The following is an 8525-nucleotide window of genomic DNA, read 5'->3' on the forward strand; positions in this document are numbered from 1 at the left end:
TGGTCCTGTGCTTGACTTGATTCCTGTATGTCCCTGTTTCTCCTTTACTTGAGAACCCAGCCCTGGACCCAGTACTCCAGGTATTTCTCACCAGTGCTGGAGATAATGACAATGAGAGAAATAAAAAAACATAAAGTGGATCTGAAACTCTAGGAGGGAGTAATTTGTATAAGGTTTTCACAACTACTAACTGCATGGGATCAATCAATAAGATTTAGCTGTGATGATATCATATTTCTAAAGTTGTCTTTTGTCAGCAGAATATGTTATTATTCATTAGCCTGAAGGAGGGTGAGATAAATTCTATTTCAGAAGATTTTCTTTTTCCTGAGAATAATTATCTTTTTTTTTTTTTTTTTAATTAAATGAACTTCCTATTTTTTCCTAAACTTCCCAGCTGTATTATTAAAAACAAAAACAACACAAAAGACAACCATTGTTTTGAAGGAATTCTTGCTTCTCATTCAATATTGAATGAACCATACAATCAGCCACTAAACTGCAGTATTTTGGCCAGAGATATTTTATACTGTATCTAATACCTCACTACAAGAACACCTTCCTCTTCCCCATCCATTAAACACACTAGATGTCCACAGAGCTTTTTTAGGCATTTTTAAACCACTTACAATTGAAATGACACAATAAATGATGAGAACTGATTGCAAAAGAATACAGAACAGTTCCTAATGAACAGGAAGAATCCTGAAAGCATATAAAGCAAGTCCTTTAGACAACCCCTTTTTTTAAATTAGACAAGAATGTTTAATTTTCTTGCAAGGATAAAACATTCTTCATTCTGTCAACCCAACATATGAGCTATAAAAATAATATATATTCTGTCATATCTGGCTGTGTCCCAAAACACAAGGGTTTTAAGAAGAAATGTACTTGGAACAAAAACATGTTTGTTTTGAACATCCCTCAAGACCCAAAATATGCTTATGAAAGGAATTTAAATACTATAAAGAATTTTATTAAAAAAATAGTAAAAATAGAATTTGAAGTACTGCAAATTCAAACCACTCCTTAATAGAAAGCTTTATTATTTTAAGAATAGAACATTCACTCAGAAGTGAAACAAAAAAAAAAAAAAAGCAGAGAGTGTTAACCTATACTCTGAAGAATGAAGTGTATTTTAAATGATTTACCAGAGCCCTCTTTCTCCATCCTTCCTCACATATCACCCTCCTTGCATGCCAGGTCCCAAGTAAGGCTGCTCTTCACTCCTGGAGGGATGCTGGCAGGATTGAGAAAGGCCCAACAAACAACCCATGGAGATGCTCAGATCACAGAATTGTGTTACCCTTGAGCCAAAGACCTCTGGTCACCCTTTCCTCAAGCAGCAGCTTGTCTACACCTGTTCACACAGCATCTCCAGAGTCCCAGGCTGGGAAAGGGACCTCCTTTGGAATAACTGAGCCCTACCTGGTCATTCCTGGGAGTTGCAGTGTCTCTCAAGATCCTATAAGTGTTGAAAGCTGCCTCCAGGGTTAGCTTTTCTCTCTCCAAGTACCACATACACAGCACAGAGTCTGTACTTGGTAATTTAGCACAAAAATAATGCAAGATTCACATGGTGACTCTTGACAGTACGGGTGGAATCCATCTTGCCAAAAAGTAGATATATATAGTATACAACCCATGGAGTCATCTAGACTTCTTTTGTAATTAAGGGAGATAAATGAAAACCTCTCAGACATGACCTGCATAATATATTTTTGTCATCTACCTTTAGATTTAGTGAACAATTTTTCTGGAATTCACTAGCCCAGCAGGCATACATCTGTCTTAAATGCTATTTCTTATGCAAGTGTCTAATTCATTTCTGGAAAGGCAGAATTATCTCTGAAGGAAAACAGGTAGTTTATGCCTCATCTGTATCCATTGGCAGCCCCTGGAAAAACAGGGCAGTGTAAGCACAGTACATTAAATGGGTAACAGGGGTCACTCTGAGTAGCTGCTTTAGTCTGGGGTGGAAGGGCCACTGACATGATGCAGGTCATTCAAAGCAAATACCAGCAGAGCCAGCCCAACCTGCAGTATGCTTCCTTGTATGTCACAGGCAAAGTATTTTAGGAAGGCTTCTGGCAATTTTAGTGTTTTGTCCTCTCTGACTTGTGGAATCAGTTGCTCTAGCTATCATCCATCAAATCATAAGTGTTTCAGCAAAAGCCATAAAATTTATAATGACATTTTGTATTTCAGTGCCCAACATTTCAAACTCTCCCAGGACAGAAGTGAGTGAATGGTTGGTCCCAATGATATATTCTCTCTTCATATGATCCAGCTTCAGTTTCAGCCCTGAGAGGGATGCCAAAAATTTAACATAGTTTTACACATCTTTAGCTAAATGTCTCAGACCGAGACCATGGTATGTGAGGTGGAAGGCTTATTTAATTAAAGGGAAGGGGAAAAAAAAAAAAAAGGAAAAATTTCTGGAGTTCTGGAGTTATTTTTAAACTTGGCATGTGTCTGAACACCTTCAAAAATCTAGTTATTACTCTGGACTGTAAGGAGCACAAGGAAGTGCTCTTCCTCAGGATGACCAAAAGTCCGGAAGTCCTTTTCTCAGATACATCCACAAACGCAAAGCAGAACAGCATTTCTGCCCTCCACATTCAACTCTACAAGGAAACAGAAACATTGTTCAAAAGGGGCCTTTTCTTTTTTGCTAAAGAACTCACCCTGCATAACCCAAGCAAGCATAACCCAGCTGCTTCACTCCTCCACAACCAAAAGACAATCTATAGATGTAAGGCTTGAGGTGAGGTTTAACAAATGGCAGACATCCTCACAGGGCATGGTATGAAATCAGAAGCCTCCTGTGCACTCTCAGAGAATCTGCTACGTGTACTTCTGTCTCATAAAATAGAAAAGACACGAAAAGACACAGGGGAAGTCCAGCTGCTGCTGGGGAGATACCACTTCCACCAAACTCCAGGAAGCCATGCAAGTCCTTAATGGATAGAAGTCACTGGGGATGCTGTCCTTCAAGGTATCCTCTTCCCCAAATCCTTATTCCCTCGTGATTGTGTTCACCTTTCATATTCCATTGCTAACAGCAAAATGAGAAAGCACAAGAGTTCTGGAAAACACGTTCATTGCCGTCTCGTCTTTTCAAAAACGCCAAAAACAATTTTTTTAGGTGGAATTCAGGGCCCTCTAGTGGTTTTACAGAGACATTAGGGAAGACGAATGGCATATTTCCAAAATTCAGCCCCACCACTTTCAAACCAAAATACAAACTGTAGTTAGAGTTCCTCCACCATTTCCAGTAGAATTAAAAGCCTTCATTAGGCTGTGTCTCTACTTTTCTTTTTCATCAGTAGGACTAAAAGGAGCATTGCTCTTTGCCATCAACCTTGTAGAGCTGAAACCTGATTGTGGTCCCAAAAGATATCCTGAACTCCTCTCATCAGCAGGGAAAACACTCTCAGTCTGTCATGGATATTCAAGTCTAACTTTTATGGCCTCTCAATGCTCGTGCAACAAGAATGGGACATAAAATTGGCTTTCATCTTATTCTGCTTCAGTGCAGTGACCTTCTTGCAGGTTATAAAATTATATCACAGCTTTTCCATTCCTATCTTATTCTACAACCCAAAACATGGGAAATAGATCAGTGGGCACTTTGAGCCTCCTGCTAGCATGTATCAAGGTGGCCCAGCATGTGAATTTGGCTGTAAGGCTGCTCTGCAGCCAGAGAGGCAGCACTGGCAGCACTGCCCAAGCCTGGAGGGGAGCTGCAGCAGGACAGCACTGTCCCCTCAAATGTCACATGCCTGCCTCAGGCTTTGCAAAAAAGGCTTCAATTGAAACACAACACCGTATTCAGCAGTTAGGTAAGAGATCATTCAAGTGTTTTCTCTTAAAAGTGCTGTGATGTTCTGCAAGACATGAATGTTTACAAAGAAGATGGAGACTCTGCAAGGAGTCACATGGAAAAGACAAAGGATAATGGATACAAATTCATCCTGGAGAGATTCTGATACATTTTTTTCAGAATGAGACAAATCAGTCATTGGAGCAATTTCCCCAGGAAAGTGACGGATTCCCCTGCGTTGGACTCTTAAGAAAGAGGGTGCTGGGACATACTGTCTAGAATATGCATTTGCCAAGAAAGGTAGACAAAATTGTCTCTGAGGCCTCCTTCCTCACTAAATCCTACAAAATCTGGGCAGCTGACTCTTTGTCCAAAAATTTTAGAAGCCAGATTAAAGATTTCTAAACCCTTTTTAAACACCTGGAACTGTTGAAAAATAGTAGGAGAAAGATTTCAAGGTACTCAATGAGCTTGAAATAGCTACCATAGAGGCAATTTCAGTGTTGCTAAGTCAGAATGTTTGAAATTTATGGTCAATGACTTCCATTGTATAATCATAAGGTTTTTGTTAAAATCTTGACAGCTTTGGACAGATATTATGGGTTTCTTTTTACATAATTTCTGATCTTCAACCTCCTGTATAGCATTTTATGTATAAAACTTTCTTTAGATTCCAGCTAGAAACCTATTTTTATGGAAAATTGGGCATTTGTATCTTAAAGCTCCAGAGAAAAGCAGCTTCTAGGCAGGACTCACAATAAAATCACAATTGGCATCAGAACAATTTACTGTTGCTGTCTTACTTAGATACATCTGCTGCAGATGTTTTCAGGTCTAATTTTAATCGAGGAAAATTTCATGTTGCATTTTTGTCCAGTTTCAGAAAAGATTTTAGGGTACATACAGGCTAAGAAATAGAAGAAAGGTCATTTTTGTGCTGCTGCTTAGTTCATGGCTTCTTTCAGCAAGTGTGATAGGAGTCCCCAAAAGACCTGCTGCGGTCAGTGCCAAGGGGAAGGGTTGGTTGGGAACTAAATATCTTCAGCTGACCAGTGCTATGAATGTCAGTAATCATTATAGACATGAGACCCAAGATTTGGTAGACATGACCCTGCTCAGAGCTGGTGCCCTCGCTGCTCTCTCATGGAAGCCTGATTTCATGACTTGGCAATGCTGTAAAAAGATGCTGGACTCTAGCAAGCTGCAGGTGACAGCAGACAGTAAATATGTTCAGCACCACACAGGCAAAGGTACCTCACCCCTGGGAGCAGCCTGGCTGCCTGAGCACGATGTTTTATTGTGTTAAGTCACCAAGAGGAGGCCAGTGCTGCAGCAGGACATCAATACTGCCTCTGGTAACACTTACCTGTGCAGAGCAAAGCATCATGCTCGTCCTCACACCTTCGTTGTAACCAGCAGCTCAGATCTCCCACTGGAAAAAAAGAGCTGTTTCTTTAAATGTATCTCCTGCTCAAAGCCTAGTTTCCTAGGGGAGTTTTTACTTTGCTGATTTCACACCAATTATCACCTTTATTTAGATAATAAAGCATAAAGGCTTGTGCAGACTTGCAAATTAAAGAATTTGCACCACCTCAATAGCTATTTTTGAATCATTTTCATAAATATTTGTATGTAATTTGTATAGACAAGCCCACTACTATTACAGGCCACAGAGAGCAATCCTCAAATCTCTGATGGGATTTGTGATCTCAAGATCACAGTTAAACCAACTCAGTCTACCTCTAGTGGGGGGTCAGGAAAGGAATTTCCAAGTGCCCCAGATTTCTTTCATAACAGAGAAATGGCAGGGGGAAAAAAAATGGGCAGTGGCCAGATCACTGGAAATACCTGAAATGTTGGCTGGAGATCTCAGGGCTGCACTTCCCTGGTGCCTTCAGCACCAATAGTTGCAGCTGTTCTTCACACTCCTTTCCTGAGAAAAACCTGAACAAAGCAGGAGATGTAGCCTCACATACCTTATATTTGATTTGCAACCTGAATGCACTTTTCTTCCCACATGCTGTCAGGCTGAAATAACAGCTCATCTGGGAATCCATTTTCCTTTGTGTTCAGGTAGAACATTGTTTCTAAATGTCCAAAGTGGAATAAAATGTACCACGAGGGGCCCAAAAAGAATCAAATTAGAGGAGAGCAGTTTAAATGTGCAACATTTTCAATTCCTCTAACACTCAAAGGTGAAGAAATGAATCTGTGGGATGTTGGGAAATGCTGCACTAATTGACACTTCTACCTGACTGTGGCATTTTCTTTAGAAGTCACCCATTAAATCCTAAAGTACCTGCTCAGTACATGGTAAAGTATTGTAACTGTCCCAGTGCTTTAAATACTTCATCCAGAGTATGCTACAGGTAAAATTACTCCACCTGCTTATCATCTTCTTCTGTATTGTCCCATATTTTTTTCTAAGACTGTAATTTCCTTGGTTTCACAAAAAAGTGGTGCAGTAATTACTCTAATTGAAGACCTACAAATGCCACAGTTTTATTTTGCACTTCTCAAAGATGACCATGGCATTTAAAACTAAACCTATTCAAGTGCTAAATAAAAGCAAGGGGAAAACCAAGTAAGGAGGAGAAATTATCATCAGATATTTGGTATATTTTTTAATAATGTCCAGTCTGTATTTGAATTTCTGTTTCAGAACCCATTGAAATAAAATGAAAATTCTCCCTCTTTCTGTTTATCTTCTTTGAGAATCCTTTTCCAAAATATCTAGTAATAGCCTTTGACAGTGAGAACATAATTAGTCAGTGGTTGTGTGTTTGTAAAGATTCCTTTGGTTTTAGAAGTTAAATAATTTCTATTCTGCTAAGCTCACTACACAGCTTCCTCAGACATGCTTTTCTAGTAGTTTCCAAGCTTTTGCACATCTTCAGTGCTCTGCTGTAAACCCAAAGTCCAGTCATAATGGAAATAAAAGAATGTTAAGGGAATGTAATGGAAAATAACTCTAAAATATATTTATTTGCCACTACACATTCATTGTACTAATGTATTTGCAACACTGGGCCAGCATCTGTCAACCTCACCTCTGTAGAAAGTTACTGATTACACATGAAGTGTGAAAAAGAACTTTAAGAAAAATCAAAGATGAAAAAGACCTCTGCAGGAGAGTAACATGTAGCAACTGTGGGAGCTTTCTTTAGGAAGAATTTAACAGAGGCATTAAAAATAAGCAGGAGTCAGACAAAATTGAACCAGACTTTCCTGTTTGCTCTTAATTATAATATAAAGACTTGGGGAAAGAATTCTAGCACTAAACAATAACAAGCAAATAAACAAACAAATTTCTTTTTGTCCACTGTAAATTCTAGCATTTGGCTGGAATTTGTCAAAGAACCATAGTTGTCTTAGAAGTTTGGGGTGGAGTAGAGGGGAAAGGATAAACTAACAGTTATGGTGGAGAAGATATTTGCAAAATATTGTTAATATAGCAACAGAAGGATTTATGTCTTAAAAAGCAACAGTAATTCATATGGAAAGAACATCTATCTTAATGGGAAGATTTTTCTGTATTTCCCAGTGCCATGCTCCTTCCTATAAAGGATGTGTCATGAGCTGGCACCAGGGCCAGAATTCTGGTGGAGATGGTTGCACTGGGATCTCCTAACAGGGACTCTTGATCCCTACACCACCAGGGACTGAGGTGCAAGGTAAAACTGAATTTCTTCCCATCACCTCTCTAGAATAAAGAGATGGGAACCTGAGCCACAAAGACTGAGTGACTTGCTCAAAACCATCAAAATACAGACGACCTTCAAGCTCCTTAAGGCAGTCTGGGAATAGGAATCTGTCCTGTCTTTCTCAACTGCTACAGAGATATCTCTGTTGCTGGAATATCTGTTTCTCACTGTTCCTTAAATAGGTGGTTGTTCTCAGCATGCAAATAGTTTCACCAAAATAAGCTAGGGGCAATGCAAACTCTTAAGAACTCTGAATACAAGCTGTGTTTCCCCGTGGGTGCATTTTCTGCAGTCACTGAAAATATTTGTTTTCTTTCCCTCCATGTCTCGTTAAGTAATTGGGTTTCCTGCACGGCAGGAAATTCCATATTCTGCACTGCTTCCACAGAAACACAACTGAGAACCCCATATGGGATGTTATTTTTCATCCTTTGGTTATCTGTCAATCATGCTAAGCCTTCAGCTTGTTCTTCAAATCCTGATAAATGAGAACTCAGCATTATAAAGTGAAATCCATGTTTAAAAAGTACTTTCCAATAGCTTGGCCCATGGTGCTTCAGCTCAGGTTTCTATGTCCTCTAATTTCTCTACTTTTTGGTGTTTTCTTGATAACTATCTAGAAACTATATGGCTCACAATTCAAGAATAGAAACTTTTGAAGATTTAAGAGAAACAGGAAATATCTCTTTTCAGACATGTATTCTAAACTGTTTCCCCAGAGTTAAGAAAAGAACTTGAAATACAGACACATGCACACACAAACATAATTTAAAATTTTTGAATAACAAGCCTTATGTTTTATGCCAGGAATGCAGACTGGAGCAGGGAGATTACAAACTTGAATGTGTGACTAAAAATATACATACAGATGGGAGGGTATTAGAAACCATGTTGCTTATTTCAGAACAGATGGAGACTACTCTGTATTACAATCATTATTTGGGGAAAGCACAAAGCTGTGCAATTCCCAAATTTCAGTGTAACTACAACAAAGC

The sequence above is a fragment of the Oenanthe melanoleuca genome, chromosome 1A (genome assembly GCF_029582105.1).
Source record: "Oenanthe melanoleuca isolate GR-GAL-2019-014 chromosome 1A, OMel1.0, whole genome shotgun sequence".
Classification (NCBI taxonomy): Eukaryota; Metazoa; Chordata; class Aves; order Passeriformes; family Muscicapidae; genus Oenanthe; species Oenanthe melanoleuca.